Consider the following 15602-nt stretch of genomic DNA (forward strand, 5'->3'; position numbering starts at 1 on the left):
ACTACAATTTTGTTCATCTGAGACATCGCGCTCCGATCACTCTAAATGCCTCATTTGTTGGTTTTTGTCATTTTCCAAAAATATGAAGTACCTATTTTAGAGCAAATTCCCTAAACTTTTCTGAGAAAATATGAAAATATGATTTATGTGAAACATACATAAATGTGGAGATTCTTCTTTGAATCGATCGGGGGACCATCAACATGATTTTCATTAATATCACTAATCAACATTCAACCGCGAGAAGAAACCCCTAAATTCATTTTAGAATGCTTTTTATGATAGATAGAAAACGCATCAGCGATCATTTCGCAAATATATTTCAATGACTTTAGATCGTACTTTCATTTAAAATTAGCCTCTACTAGAAATAGTATTAGATGGATGGATGGAAATAAATAGAAACAAAAACTGAATTACTTAAAGGAAAATTGGAAGCTTTTTAACGAGGGTTGATTGGGAATGTAAATGAAAATCATGTTGATGGTCCCCCGATCGATTCAAAGAAGAATCTCCACATTTATGTATGTTTCACATAAGTTTTAAAAGATATTTTCTCAGAAAAGTTTAGGGAATTTGCTCTAAAATAGGTACTTCATATTTTTGGAAAATGACAAAAACCAACAAATGAGGCATTTAGAGTGATCGGAGCGCGATGTCTCAGATGAACAAAATTGTAGTGCTAAGTGTGGCCTATCACCTGGTATCATTGGATTTTTAATATTTTGTTTAGTTTATTTTATACAAATTTTTAAAACCTCACTTTAGGACCATTTTTTTGGTAATTTTTAGAGAAACTTCAATTTTACACCATGAAGGAGTGGTTTTACAAGGTTTTTTGTAATAATCAAAATTTAAGCTCGACTAATGAGCTTTCCAACGCACCCACACTTTTCAAGTTACGTTCACTAGAACCTGAGATATAACGGATAATGTAAGGCAAAGCAGAAAAAATATAAAAGTATTAATAAAAAAAATTGTTACGTATAGGAGCAAAACCAAGACCAGATTCTTAATCAGGGGACTTGACTCTATCAAACGTACCATGTGAGATCTCCGTTAACAAAACCGTGTTGCATAGTGTTCTCTAAAGTTATTAGGTGAGATTCTTAACAATCTCACCTACTATAATCCTAACAAAATTTCATGTCGTCCGATCGACCTCAAACTTGGCCAAAATGTGTTTCGCCACTTCCTGATCACGAATATATATGTGGCTAAGTTACGTTCCCGGCCGGCCGGCCGGCCGGCCGCTCTTTGGAGCTTAATAGCTCCTAAACTAAAAAAGATATCGACTTGCGGTTTTCGGCAAAGGTTATATATCGGGTGAAAATTGCAACTTGGTGCATAGACCCCCCACCCCCCACCCCTCCTTCCGCCATTTTGAAGACCATCCCTTTTTTGTTTTCTCAATAGCTCCGCCCCTATGGCATCGAGCGGGCTCAAATTTTAGTATGTTATAGCTGGGCCTTAGAGCTTTCCATCAATACCAAACTTAAGGTCCCCGACCCCCCTGACCCTAGCTATAAGGGTCCAAAAAAAAATTCTTAAAATGGCCATAACTCCGGTTCTAATTATCAGAATTTAAAAAGTGAAGGCTTTTTGGAAAGCTCTCGTTAAATTCCACTTCCTCTTCTAACATCGCAAGTTCATAAAACCACCGCTAGGGGCGCTATTATTAAAAAGAAAATTTTTAAATCTTATAAGTTAAATAACTCAAAAATTCCATTGTGCATCGGGCTGAAATTTTAGTATGTTGTAGCCGTTGATTATACCTATCAAACAAAAAAAAAACCTTAAGTCGATCTAAAACCCCTGACCCGAGCTATAAGGGGTCAAAGTTCGAACATTGACCGGCCTCTATCTCCGGTTCTAACTAACATAGCGACCTAAATTTTACCTTTTTGGTTTCGTCTCGATGAGCACTTTCAGATGGAAGTTCAAAAAGTCACCACAGGTGGCGCTGTGATAGCGTCAAAATTCATCGAAATTCAAAGTCACTTTTCTCAAAAACGGCATTGTGCAAGTTAATGAAATTTTAGTATGTTGTAGTCCAGTCTAGGACGTTTCCAAAATGGTGCAAATGTGCGCTGTGGTTAAAACAGAACCGGAAATATGAGGGGTCAAATTTCACAAAATTCAAAAAATCATATCTCCGGTTCTATGTGACCGATTTTGATGAATGAGGGCTTAAACGAAAGATCTCACCAAATGCTACAACTTTCTAGAACATTTGAACTTTGTGGGACCAACACCAGGGGCGCCACAGTCGAAAAACCAATTTCAATATCACATAACCTCAATTATCTCAACTGTCGCTGAACCGATTTTGATGATTACTTCGACATAATTGTAGAGCACATTTGTCTCTACATTTCGTCCATACATCATTTTCCGCTCAGACTACGCTATCACTCCGATTTTGCCGTTTAAGTGTGAAAAAATTGATTTTTCCAATAATAACGCTTTGAAATCACTCAGATGCCAATTTGACTGCCTCTACTCCACCAAGACACTTAAAATAGGGTTTTAAATGGAAAGTCCCACAAAATACAACAATTCTTTGATATAGTTGAAGTTCAACAAATGACTACTTGGGGCGCTCTGGTCGAAAAAACGAGTTCAGAAACAAAAAACCTCGCTTATCTTGGCTTCTGATTAATCGATGAGCTCAAGTTCTACGGCAAAATTATAGAGTATATTCTGGTCTACATTTCACCCATATATCACTTATCTGTCAGTTCATCCAAATCCTTGATATTTTGGTTTAAATACAAAATTTGTATAATTTCACGAATTTGATTCAAGATAACTGAAAGGCGACTCACAATTTCAGCTCTAAATCGAATTTGCATGCACTCCGAGTTAGCTCACGTTAAGAATCTCACCTACATAAGCCGGTTAGGATTATCTGTCCCTTTTCTTTATGGGACACCGGTGTTCCAATCGTCCTTAAAGGGTTAAAAAAAGACATTTTTACTGTGATATAACGTATAATAAAAATGAACGGCCTCTGCCCAAAAAACTCCGGAAGCATGGAAGAAGCATCCACATCACGGGAAAGGGGCTCCTGGGCGGTCGGGTCTACACATGGACTTAGCAGATTCTTCCAACATGGGATACAACAGCAGCAATATAACATGATTAGATTGTAACAAGTATTTCGACACGATTAATAATAATAATTAACATATGAAAATTGTCTAATTCATAATTGTTCAGATCTTTACACCGGGCGGGACTCGAACTCACAACAGTGAATCGATCCGGGGAATCGATTAGCCCAAGAGCCAACGGTCTTGCCTATTGCGCCACTGATTCTCCATGATATTTATGATAAATCGTGTCGAGAAATCTCGTAGTAGAAGGATCAGTCAATCCTACGTAGTGATTCCAAATAACCGGGTTTTTCGGATAGACGGTTAACCGGTTTTGGAAGGGTCTGAAACCGGTTTCAAATTTAGGATTAAATTTATGGAATTTTGAGCAATTTTTCAGAACTTGAACTTTGATATAATATTCAACTTATTGTTATATTTTGTAGTTCAGGAAATTTCAGAGTGCAGAAAAACTACTGGGAGTTTTTCTAATGATATTGTACCGTGGAAAAGCTAATGCAATGTAGGGGGAAGTGAGGCAACTTTGAAAGTGGGGTACCTTTGAAATTGGAATTTTTCACCTATTTTTAAATAAAATTGAGGCCTATCATAATATAATTAAGCTGCACAAACAGATTGAGAAGCTAAACTACATTTTCATATGGCTCAGTTCCACCTAAATATAGAAGAAAAATCCCAATTTTAAAGGTGCCCCACTTTCAAAGGTGCCCCACTTCCCTAGCTAACTAGATAAATCTTGTTAAACTTAATTTTAGAAAATTTGAATCATGGAAAAAATAAAATTCTCCAAAATATAAAAAAAAGAATATTGGAAGGATAGTAGGGGAGACAGGGGTACTTTTAGCCGGCAAATGAGGCTTATTTTTCGCGCATGATTTGTGAAAAAATGATAAGGTTTGTCTAATATTATGTTTCATAAGTAGCATTAGGATATTGGCTGTATAAAACCGTGTAGTTCAAAGCTCTAAAATCCTTGACGTTTTCTAGAGAAAATAATGAAAAAAGTATAACACATTGGCTACACGTGCCCCGTCCTGGGTAGAAATAGCCACTTTTGGGGTACTAATTGCCACCAGTTTCCCAGACGAAATTTTAAACTAGAGATACCAAATATTTTTTCACTCCTGAAGCCCACTGATGATAAATATGTCACTTAAACCTAAAGAAAAAGGCTTTAGCCGACTTTTTTATGACATTTTTGTAATTGCGGCAAAATTGATGCAAACATCCTGAAAAAATTTATTTCACAAATTTTTCATCCGAATGGCAATATTGCTTGGAATATCAATAGTACTTTTTCATCTAACAATTATCCATGTACTAAGCTGTCTACACATTAGATAAATTATTGAAATAATAGCATTTCAAAGTGACATTGAAAAGAAACTTCAATATTGAAGCGTATATTGAAACCAATATTTCAATAATTGCCTACACACTGAATAAATTGACTTCAATATTAAAACTTCAATATTAAAAAAAAAACACCAGTCTAGTCAGGGATTCACAGATCTTCTGGGATTTCTTCCGTATTTTGTCAAGAACACCCAAAAATAACCAAGTTGGTCAGAAGATTTCTCAAGTTTCCTCCAGTAAATCCAAGATCTTCTGGGATTTTCTTGTTCATTATGCCCAAAGCACTTCAGATACTTTCTGTGGTCAGAGGATTCCTGGAGCTTCCTCCAGAAATCCCAAATCTTCTGGGATTTTCTTGTATATTATGTCAAAAACACTTCAGATTGGAAACAAAAGCCAAATAGATTTAATAACTTGAATTCTCACAGACTTTCAGGATCATTCTTCGTATCATACCGTAGGAGAGTTTACCATCGCGAGCAAAAGGACTGGATGGCCACAACCACAAACCTTCGTTCCCTCTGTAGGATTCCAATTCGTATCATAAAATTATACTTATATGAAGTGCTTTGGGCATAATGAACAAGAAATTCCCAGAAGATCTGGGATTTCGTGTAGGAAGCTCCAGGAATCCTCTGATCACAGAAGCTATCTGAAGTGTTTTGGGCATAATATCCAAGAAAATCCCAGAAGTTCTGGGATTTTCTGGAGGAAGCAGGAGAGATGTGTCTTGACTTGGATTTTGATCTTAGATGTGTTTTCATTCATGAACAAGGAAAATCCGGCAGGTCTGTGATGTTCTGAAGCAAGAAGATTCCTGACCATTAAAAAATATTGAAGGAAATATCAAATCAATTTGATATTTAGAATTTCTTTGAAATTTTATTTCAATGTGACTTTGAAATTGTTTATTGAAATGATTTGGCCTAGTTTGTAGCCATTGAAAATAATAAAATAAAATATTGAATAAAATGTTCCATATTAAAACAAATATTTCAATATTTGCCTACACACTGGACAATTTTCTTCAATATTGAAACATTTATGTCAATAAATCTTTGCAATGTGGAGGCAATCCTTGTCAATATTTGATATTGAAAAGAAATATTTCAATAAATTATGTCTAATCGTCTAATGTATAGCCAGCTTTACAGACTTCCAAGACAGTTTACAAAATTAGCTTCACTGGTCTGTCAGAAAATCCATAAAAAGAAATTATGTTAGTCGTAAAACCCAGATAGTATTAAAATATTGTTAGTATGCAAGAATATCTACAGCTAGAAATTCAAAATATAAGCAAAATAAAAAAATATATACGTAAAAATAAATTTCTTAAGAATTTTTAAGTTTTCTTCATTAGATTTTTTCTAATATTAAATAAATTACTGATTTCTAAATACGAGAAGTGCATGAAGTGCAAGAAGTGCTGGAAGTATTGCATCATTTTCGGGAGTATCCCGAAATGCTGAAACTGTAAAGGGTTCTTCCATACAAATTATGGAAGTGTCTGGAAGTGGAGTACACATTTTCACCTTAATATATCCCCCTTGAATTATCCTGAAATTTAATGAAAAAAAAACAAATTCACTTTCGATTTGTAAAAATTTAGAGACATTGATTTCGAAACTGTATCATTCTTTCGAACAGATTCTTTATAACAGCTTTCATTCATCTTTATAACAGCTGAAAAGACGGAAATTAACGTTCAAAACTACAACTTCGTTTTTTTCTTCTTTTGTGTTGTTCCTCAAATATTTTATTAATTTATGAATCTTTGTGAATTTGAAAAATGAAAAGAGGAAATCCTTTTTAATATTTTTTTAGTACATTACTGTTGTCATTGTCCTTCTGCATAATCGACTTGTCTTTGGGTTCGTTCCTGTCTCGACTACTTTCCTCAGTTCTCGTCATGTTCTGAAACCACCAAACAGTCGCGACAGAAACCAACATGAAGAATAAGTCGGTTATGTAGAAACACTTGAGAACAGTCATGTACTAAACAATATTCAGAAGCAGGATTTCCCATTTTAATTTTTCATTGGAATAGCACCATCAATTGTAAATTTGTCTTTTCATCCGGAGATAATTCAATGTTCTGGGGCGTCCAATACCTAAATTCGTCTCTGCCTACATCAGTCCGTCCTTGGAAGCTTTTTCAGCGGACGAGCGGACGCAACTGTTCGTCTTGAACTTGGCGGTTTTGGAAGCTTCTATGCAGCCGGAATTATCAAGAGATTCTCCGGGAATGTAGGTCAGTGTGCTATTTTTTTCCCATCGCAAATTTATTCCGATAGAGTCAACCCTTGACGCATGATTGAGCGCTAAAGTGATTCACTCAAATGGACTTCATTGGGCTTCAAAATTCCCCAATGAAAGAGAAACTCCTATCAAATGGTTAATCTCCGGTTGCGTTTCAATTCTTAACCAATTCACTCTTGCAATACTGAGAAATTGTCCTTCAGAGGAGAATTCTTACCAAAGAGATTTTATTTTGATGAATTTGGGAAAATTTTTATCACTTTCATGATCCGTTTCGGACGTTTTTTTGGCCTCTGTAATTTCTTGTGAATCACTAAATAGCCAGATAATTAACATAAAATTGCCACTAGGTCTCACGTCGAAGTCATTGCTCGCGTGTAATTTGCGGTTCATTGAATAGACTTTTTTGTGATAGGGTTCTTCGAAGAACATGCTTTATTGTTGTTGATTTTATATAAAAAGAAAAGATGTAATAACCAAATAACCACAATTGCCAGCCTCTTGGAGTGTTTTCTTGGTAAGAATCTCGCTTAAAATAGATAGAAGCATTTAGATTCTATATTTGCAGACAAATTTACACTTTGATGAACTTTTTAGATGCTCACGAGTCAATATTTAATTAGACTTAGCAGATAAATCTTGGGGGGAATTTTCCTTCAATCAGTTGAACTTATTATGAATGGGAATTCCAACTTAAAACACGTTAGATTAGTATTGCAATTAAAGGAGTATTCAAAATACGCATAATCATCATATTTAGTATCCATTACACGCAATTGATATTACCGTAAAAGACGTAAAATTATTTTACGTGAATGGTGGGACTTTATGGTGCCCAAAGCATCGTATTATGGGGTCTGCACAGAGCTTTTACGCATCAGCTTTAAAACTTTTAATTGCTTTAAAGAGATGGTGAATATTTGTCGCAGAAATTTAATAAACTCTAGGGGAAAGAGCGATATATTCGGACGACTCAACTTTCGAACAATTGTTTTTTGAATATGATTTTAATAAATTTGATTCATTATAATAATTAACTTTAATAGCTAGTCCAATGCCTCAAACTTTCTGAAAAGACCCATGGAACATAGAAAAAACAGAAAAAAATGGAAACATAGGAAAAAATTGAGTTATCCGAAGCTTGAGTCGTCCGACGGTACCGCGCTTTCCCCTACAAGTACATTGTTGAATCGAAAATTCATTAATAACGAAACTTGGGACAAAATGGGTCAAGTAATAATTTCAAAAGATAATGTCTTCCAAGATAAAATAAAAGAAAACTTATTTTTTTGTCATAGATAGATTCCTTTCACGAATAAAGTATATAGATAAAAAATATTGAAAATTTAAAGCCTATTTTTAAAAGGTAAAAATTTGGTCAGTAAAATTTCGTGAAGTCAAAATTGGCATCCCTTTGTTTTTCACACCCTTTGTTTTTCTAAAATCGATTGAGCTAAATTGAATTTGTTGTGATGTTTAAACGGAGAAGAAGAGTGCGAAAGAGTTGGATAGGCATATGTAAAACGTGCGAGAAAGAAAGGGATTCCAATTTCGACTTCATGAAATTTTCCTGATCTAAAAGGTGTGGCGGAACCATTAGAAAAAAAATCAAAATTGATCAGAGCTGATTTTGAATCATATCTGGAATTTAAATATTGTTCATAGTGCCTCAAATAAACACCTTTTAGATTTGGTGAATTTAAATTTAAATTTAGTGAAATTAGGTTGTCACAGTTAAATGTCAATTTTATGCTGTCAAACCTTCTCGTTCCGTTTTTACTTTAAAAAAAAGTCGTTGAACTTTATTTTTCTTACAAGAAAATAGACAGAAAATAATTCAAGATAAAGACTTTGCAAAAAAGTTTCATTTTTTTCTTTATTCTGACACATTATTGAAAACTTTTTCGTTTCAAAATTGTCAAGACAGATATACTTTTAACAAAAAATACGACACAGGGTAAAACACAAGTACATTTTGAATCTACAATAGTGTCTTGGATAAAAGATAAATGGAACTCTATTTGCACAAAAAGTCGTTGATGATCGAAGAATTCAAATTCAATTTCGAATTTTCATACTAAATTCTCGAACAAAGTGGCGAAAATTTATCAAATATCACACTAAAAATCTGGCACAAGAGTTAGGGTAAATTAAGCAAATTCAAAACCTGCTCCAAATGGAAATTTTTCGCTACTCCAAATGGAAACGACATTGTTTTCATGATAAATACAGTACTAAACTATTATATTTATATATTTTCTATACCACAGTTTCATTATTTAGTTAATTTTGCTTCAAATAAAGCGAAAATCCATTCATATTCGCAAATTTTAATTTGTTAATTTCTCAGAAAAATTAAAAGTGTACCTTTTCACCATCGAATTTTTCATCGATCGACCATGTTTTCCAATGAAAAACACAATGAAGTGACTGTTGTTTATTCGTTTTGTTAAACATTTATGTCATATTTCTGGCTAATTTTAGTTCAATTAAGTGCTAATCTTTATTGTTAACGGTACGTGAAGTTTTCAAATGAAATAATTACCTATTTCGTGAACAAAAAGGGTTTTTCTGAAGTGTCTGCAAATGCTTCAATAGGAAACCCCGGAAATATGATTTTTTTGAGAGATTTTCTTATTGTCTCAGATGGGAAAGGAGAAAAGACCAGGGGTGGAATGATAACTTTTCAACACCATCGAATCGATAGTATCGATAAATCTATATCTGTTGGATTAAGTGAATATCGATTTTTTATGGATTGTTGGGCAATTCATTGCGACATTCTTAAAAGAATGAGGCTGTTGATAAACATCTATATTAGTTACAGGAAGTGCAGCTAATGTTTAAAGTTTTCAGAATCGACAGTCGATAGTATCGAAAGGAGCAACTCAACAAGGTTTTGGAAGCCTTTCGTCACGATTTCACTTACACTGTTTGTCTCCAATTAGAAAATTTCCCTTGTCTCCTTTTGGATTAATATGTTTCCAATAGAAGCATTTTACGCTCGCGTATTTTTCCTGTATTTAAGAAGTTATCAAATTATATTTAAAGAATTTTCATTAAACAGTAACATTCTAGAAGAGTCAAGGAGCAAATTTATGTAATTCTCTTCAGAAAAAAATATGAACTTAATGTGTTGAATCTTCTGTCAAAGTTAAAGCGTCTGGAAATGGTTTTGAATTAGGACATTTACCCTAAGTAATGGAATACCGAAAAACAAAAAAACATTTTGGGGGTTTATTTAGCAAAATATTAAAAATTTGTGTAAGAATAAATTTTTTGAGTTTTTTTTATATTGTCCTGGTCGAATTTGTCATCAGATTAAATAAATTATTAATTTCTAAGTATGAGAAATGCATGAAGTGCAGGAAGTGCTGGAAGTATTGCAACATTTTCGAGAGTGTTGCGAAGTTTTGAAAGTGCGAAGGCCCCTTCCATACAAATCGTGGAAGTACCTGGAAGTGGTGCACACATTTTTACCCAAATATCTCCCCCTTGGCTTAAAGTTGCCTCATTTTAAAGGTGCCCCACTTACCCCTATCTTTACAGAGAATGTTTGCATTGGTAAAAAAAACACAAATGTTATAATTGCTCTTCTTGCCATTTCTTTATTTTTGGATAAAGTGCAAGAGATGTATTTATATTCTGGAAAATCATTTTACAATATTTTCATTAAATTATTAACAATTATTTTGAGTAGCCAAATCTATATCTCATTTTTACAAATTCGTATACATTTTACTATCTTTTCACACAAAAAAATTGTATTTTTAGATTATTTGTCTCTCAAAATATTGCTGAATTTTCATTTATAAATCTTTATAATTAATTCCAGATCCTTTATATTATTCCTTATTTTTCATACTTCATATTCTGTGAAAAAAAGCTAGCATTACATTTATTTCTTAAATTTAGATCGAAGTTTAATTTTCGCATTTTTTCCTTTCTGATTTGATAATGTCGCTTAGGATATGAATTATATAATTTTGTTTTTTATATAGAATAAAAACTTAATACTAATCGCTATAACCTAAATGGATTTTAGGGCAGAATTGATCGTCAAATCTTTAGTCACAGTTAAAGGCTTAAACATTTTCTTCTTAAAGTTAAGCACTTTTTTCATAATTTTGATATATAAAATTGATTATTATTTTAGAAATGACCATTATAATTATGTTTTGTAAGATGTTTAGACAAAAATAACATCGTATAATAAGAGGAGTAAGATACCATTGCGGGAAGTAGGGCACATTTGAATTGGGGCAGCTTTGAAATTGGCCTTAATCTCCTATTTTCAAATGGAATTGAGCCTTATCATGATGTATTTTAGCTTCATAGATGGTCTGTGAAGCTAAATTATATCACAATAAGGTCCAGTTTCGTTTAAACTAGGAGAAAAAGCCCAATTTCAAAAGTGCCCCAATTCAAAGGTGCCCTACTGCCCCATATTGTGTAAAACGGTATCAATATAATTCTGCCCTAAATCGTAATTTTCAAATGGTGGCTGCCGCCGACAATCCCTTACCTTAAAAAAGCCTCAGTGAGAAAAACGGCAGAAAATCTCACATCTTTGGCCATTAAAACAATCTTTTTGAAAAACTCGTATCAAAGAAAATATCATAAAATATTTAGAAAACTTAAAACTAAGGCAGTTCAGCTTAATTTTTGGGCACTTTTAAAATATTCCAAAACGTGCCCCAGTTATAAATCAAAAGTTTTATTTTTTTCATCATATATTATTAATAATTTTTTCAAGTAAAACAGGACTTTAGCACTATCCTGATTTACATAATTTTTAAGGAAGAAGAAAATAAAGATTTTTTTCAGAAATGAGCAGTAAATCATCAATCGATAACATATTAAGCATGCAAATAGACCATTTTCTTATAGATTTAAAACGTGTTTTCAAGTAAACCGTACACGGTAAAAACTTTTGGAGACTGACCAAAATATTGGAACAAGTTTTCCTTGGAACAATTTTTTTTGAATCAATTTGTACCTATATAGAAGATATTTGTTTGTTCCAAAAAGTTTTCTTTACAGTTTTCTTACGAAATATAGTTACAATTTTGTTAGAGTTTTCTTTTCGAACCGTTTTGATACGATGAAATGTTTACAAATTTGAGTTGATTTCGTTTTATACAAATTTGTTCCTGGAAGTTGGAACAGAATTTGTTACACTCGGCTGTTTTGTTCCCACTGTCAGGAACAAATTGGTACATTTTCTTTATAACAATATTATTCCTACATCTGTAACATATTTGTTCCAAAAATTTTCGGTGTCCGTGGACGAGGCAATTTTTGGAACGAAATTGTTACTCATATGGGGAATCTTTTTGTTCCCATTGTCAGGAACAAATTTGTGTAAAAGATTTCGTCTTACAGTTAAGGCCTATACTTCAGTCGAGATGGATTTCGGTGGCGAAAGTTTATTAGGAACATCAAATAAAAATTAACTTAAGAGTGTTTTATACAGACGCGTGCATGACGAAATCATACGCTAGTGCTATCAGCAGGAGAGGAAGGGAATCTCGAATCAAAAAAGTGAAACCACATAGCATGAAAATTGCCATAGATTTGGCGTCCTCTTCGCTTCGTTGGTGATGGGTGACTGAGTGTGAGAGAAGGGATACGATTTTATACTAGACGAGGTATTTTTTGGAACAAATTCGTTACTAATATTGATTATCTTTTTGAGTCTCGTATAATGAACAAGATTGTGCCAAAAATTATGGTGTCCGTGGACGAGCTAATTTTTGGAACAAATATGTGCCGAATTTTTTTTACAGTGTATGGCAAGTTTTCTACGATTGAAATTACTCTAAAAAAAATGGTTCCCTGTAGCCGATCGGCCGTAAAGTTTCACAGTAACAGAAAATTCCCTGGAATTTGTCTTCTATTTTTCCGCGAGAGCTTCCGTGGAAATGAACGCTAATATTCCACTTGGAATTCTGCGGAGTTATCAGCTTTTTTTCGCGTGGATTTCCTGGAAAAAAAAATCCGCAGTATTTTCTTGCAATTATCTAAAAGCAATTCCTGGAAATTGATTCAAAATTTCCATTGAATATTCCGAGTATATTTTCTGATATCTTTCCGACCAAGACTCCATGGAAGTAAGCACGAAAATTCTGCAATTATTTTTCGTCCTAACGCTATAATTCTTGCGAGCTAGACATACTTAAATGAACGATATGGTAGCAATATTTTCACCTCAAAAGTAGAACAACAGAGTGTTCGTCTGATAGATGAACACTCTCCAAGTTCTAAGCTGCCAATTGGCACTGATCGTCCATATTTGAGGATGTTTTTTTCTGGAAATTCTCTATGAAAGTTCCACGAAATTTTTAATCAATTTTTGGAATTATTTTGAAGAAAAATATATTTAAGAAATCCACTGGAAAAGTAGTGGAATTCCGTAATATTAAAACACGGAAGCCTCTAAGGCCGTTGCATGGAAATTTCCACGGAGAATTTCGTGGAAATAAAGAGGATTTTTCAAAATTTTTAAAGGGATGACTACCGATTATACGCTAATAATCCATAGGAAAAGCTTTGGAAATATTCCTCAGAAAAAAAGTCCATGGAAACTCGCGGACATTTCTTATTAGACGGTCCTATACAGAGTTCCGCAAAGGTCCATGGAACGCTAGGAAGAAATTTAGCGTCAAATTCCATCTCGGAAGCTTACGCGGATTTTGATCGGTAAAATCCAGGGAATTCCACGCGGATTTTTAGCGGTAAAATCAGCGAACATGGTAGAAAAGGCTGCTGGAAATCCAGTGGAATCGCTGCGGCCGTTGGCTATAGGGGTTTGTAACAATGTTTGTCAAAAGTTTGTCATAGATTTCCTTAAGTTCTGAGTTTCAAGAAGGCTAATCAAATATTTCTGTAGTGACGGGATAGAGAGCATATGCTCTCTATCCCTATAGGGTAAAGTGATACAAGTTGGACAGGGCTTTTTGTCTTGATAAATTTAGTACGTCATTTTTATTTGTATATTTTTAATGCTTTAGTTTTATAATTTAATTCCATGTGCTCAAAAACAAATTTTGTACTGTATTTATCAAGAAAAAAGCCATGTCCAACTAGTACCGGCGAATTGTCCAACTTGTAACACTAATTCCAAATTATATCATTTTACCCTATGCTCTCTACACAGAAAAAAATATTTTGTAAAATTGTTCGTAAATGTTTGTGAAATCCTATGGCAGACTTACGAAATGCTCGTGAATCGTATAACCCACAAACAAGTTCGTAAAATTTTGTATTTTTTTCACAAACTTTGTTCGTAAAATGATCATTTGACGAACATTTTTTTGTATTTTTAAAAACATTTGTTCGTAAATGTTCGTAAACACACAAAAAATGTTCGTAAGATTTTGTCATTTGTTCGTATTTGTTTGTAAATTTTTGTTTGTCTAAATTTACGAACAAATACGAACAAATGACAAAATTTTACGAACATTTTTTTGTGTGTTTACGAACATTTACGCACACATGTTTGTAAAAGTACAAAAAATGTTCGTCAAATGATCATTTTACGAACAATGTTTGTGAAAAAAGTACAAAATTTTACGAACTTGTTTGTGGGTTATACGATTCACGAGCATTTCGTAAGTCTGCCGTAGGATTTCACAAACATTTACGAACAATTTCACAAAATACTTTTCTTTGTGTATAGGAAAGGCTCAAAACTGACCATTCTCGACTGAAAAATCGGCATTTTTCTTGAATAAAACATAATTACGACAAATTTTTTACAAGATCTTGTACAATAAATGTAAAAATTGTGATGGTCCGATTTTAGCAAGATACATTGTTGAAAATCAACAAAAATGTACAAGAATCCCTTTAGCAACAGGGTTAACTTTTCTATGAAAGGGGCATGGGAAGCAACAAGATTTAACAAGACTTTTACAAGCGATATTTAACAGAATAATTTAATCTTGCTGAGATTCAATTTCAGTACTCAAACTGCTGCACTCAAAATCAATGAATTTTCTTTTAAATTGATTTACTAATCAATTTTGATTTTTACTCTTCGACCCTTGAAAAAAAGCTTGAAAGCTTAAAGATCTCAAAAAAAGAGAATCTCTATTCTGAGGTATTTTGAGGAAAGATGCTTCATAAATTACAAGTTCGCGTCTACATTTCCAATATTTTAAAGGATCATAATGACCATGTCACATATAAGATTTCTATTAAGATTAATATTTTCTGAACTGCGAGAATGTCAACAAAGGATAGCAAGTGTTTTATCATGCCTCTCTTTCGCGTTTCGCTCGAAAACTGACCGAATCACAGTTGGGACGCATGGAAAATTGCTCGAATTGCCTGTAATACGATTCAGAAAGCAATTAATACGAACAGTAATATCTTACTCATCGTATTATTCCACTAGAGCGTACTCTTTCTAACACACGCGTTTTTACATTTGAAATTTTGTATACTATATACCTCTCTCTCCGGCTTTTCTTAATATTAATATTAATCTTATATGTGACACCACGGTAAGTCCCTACATCCAGTTGTACAATTTAATAAAAGGAGTTATGGTACAATTCCGATGAAAAATAAACATATTTTTTCAGAACTTTATTATTTTAATGTGCTTCTGCATTATCTATTTTTCTTTGCATTGGTTCCTGTCTCATTTGTTTTCTTTAATTCTCGTGGCGTTCTAAAACCACCAAACAGTCGTGACAGAAACCAATACAAAGAAAAGTCGATAATACAGAAGCATTTGAGAACAGTAAAGTGCTAAAAAACATGTTAATTTTTCATTGGGATAGCACCATAATCCGGAAGATTTACTTCAGAATTGATGCAAATTTTTTTAAAAAAATACTGTCCAAAATGACGCATATT

The sequence above is a fragment of the Phlebotomus papatasi genome, chromosome 3, assembly GCF_024763615.1.
Source record: "Phlebotomus papatasi isolate M1 chromosome 3, Ppap_2.1, whole genome shotgun sequence".
Taxonomy (NCBI): domain Eukaryota; kingdom Metazoa; phylum Arthropoda; class Insecta; order Diptera; family Psychodidae; genus Phlebotomus; species Phlebotomus papatasi.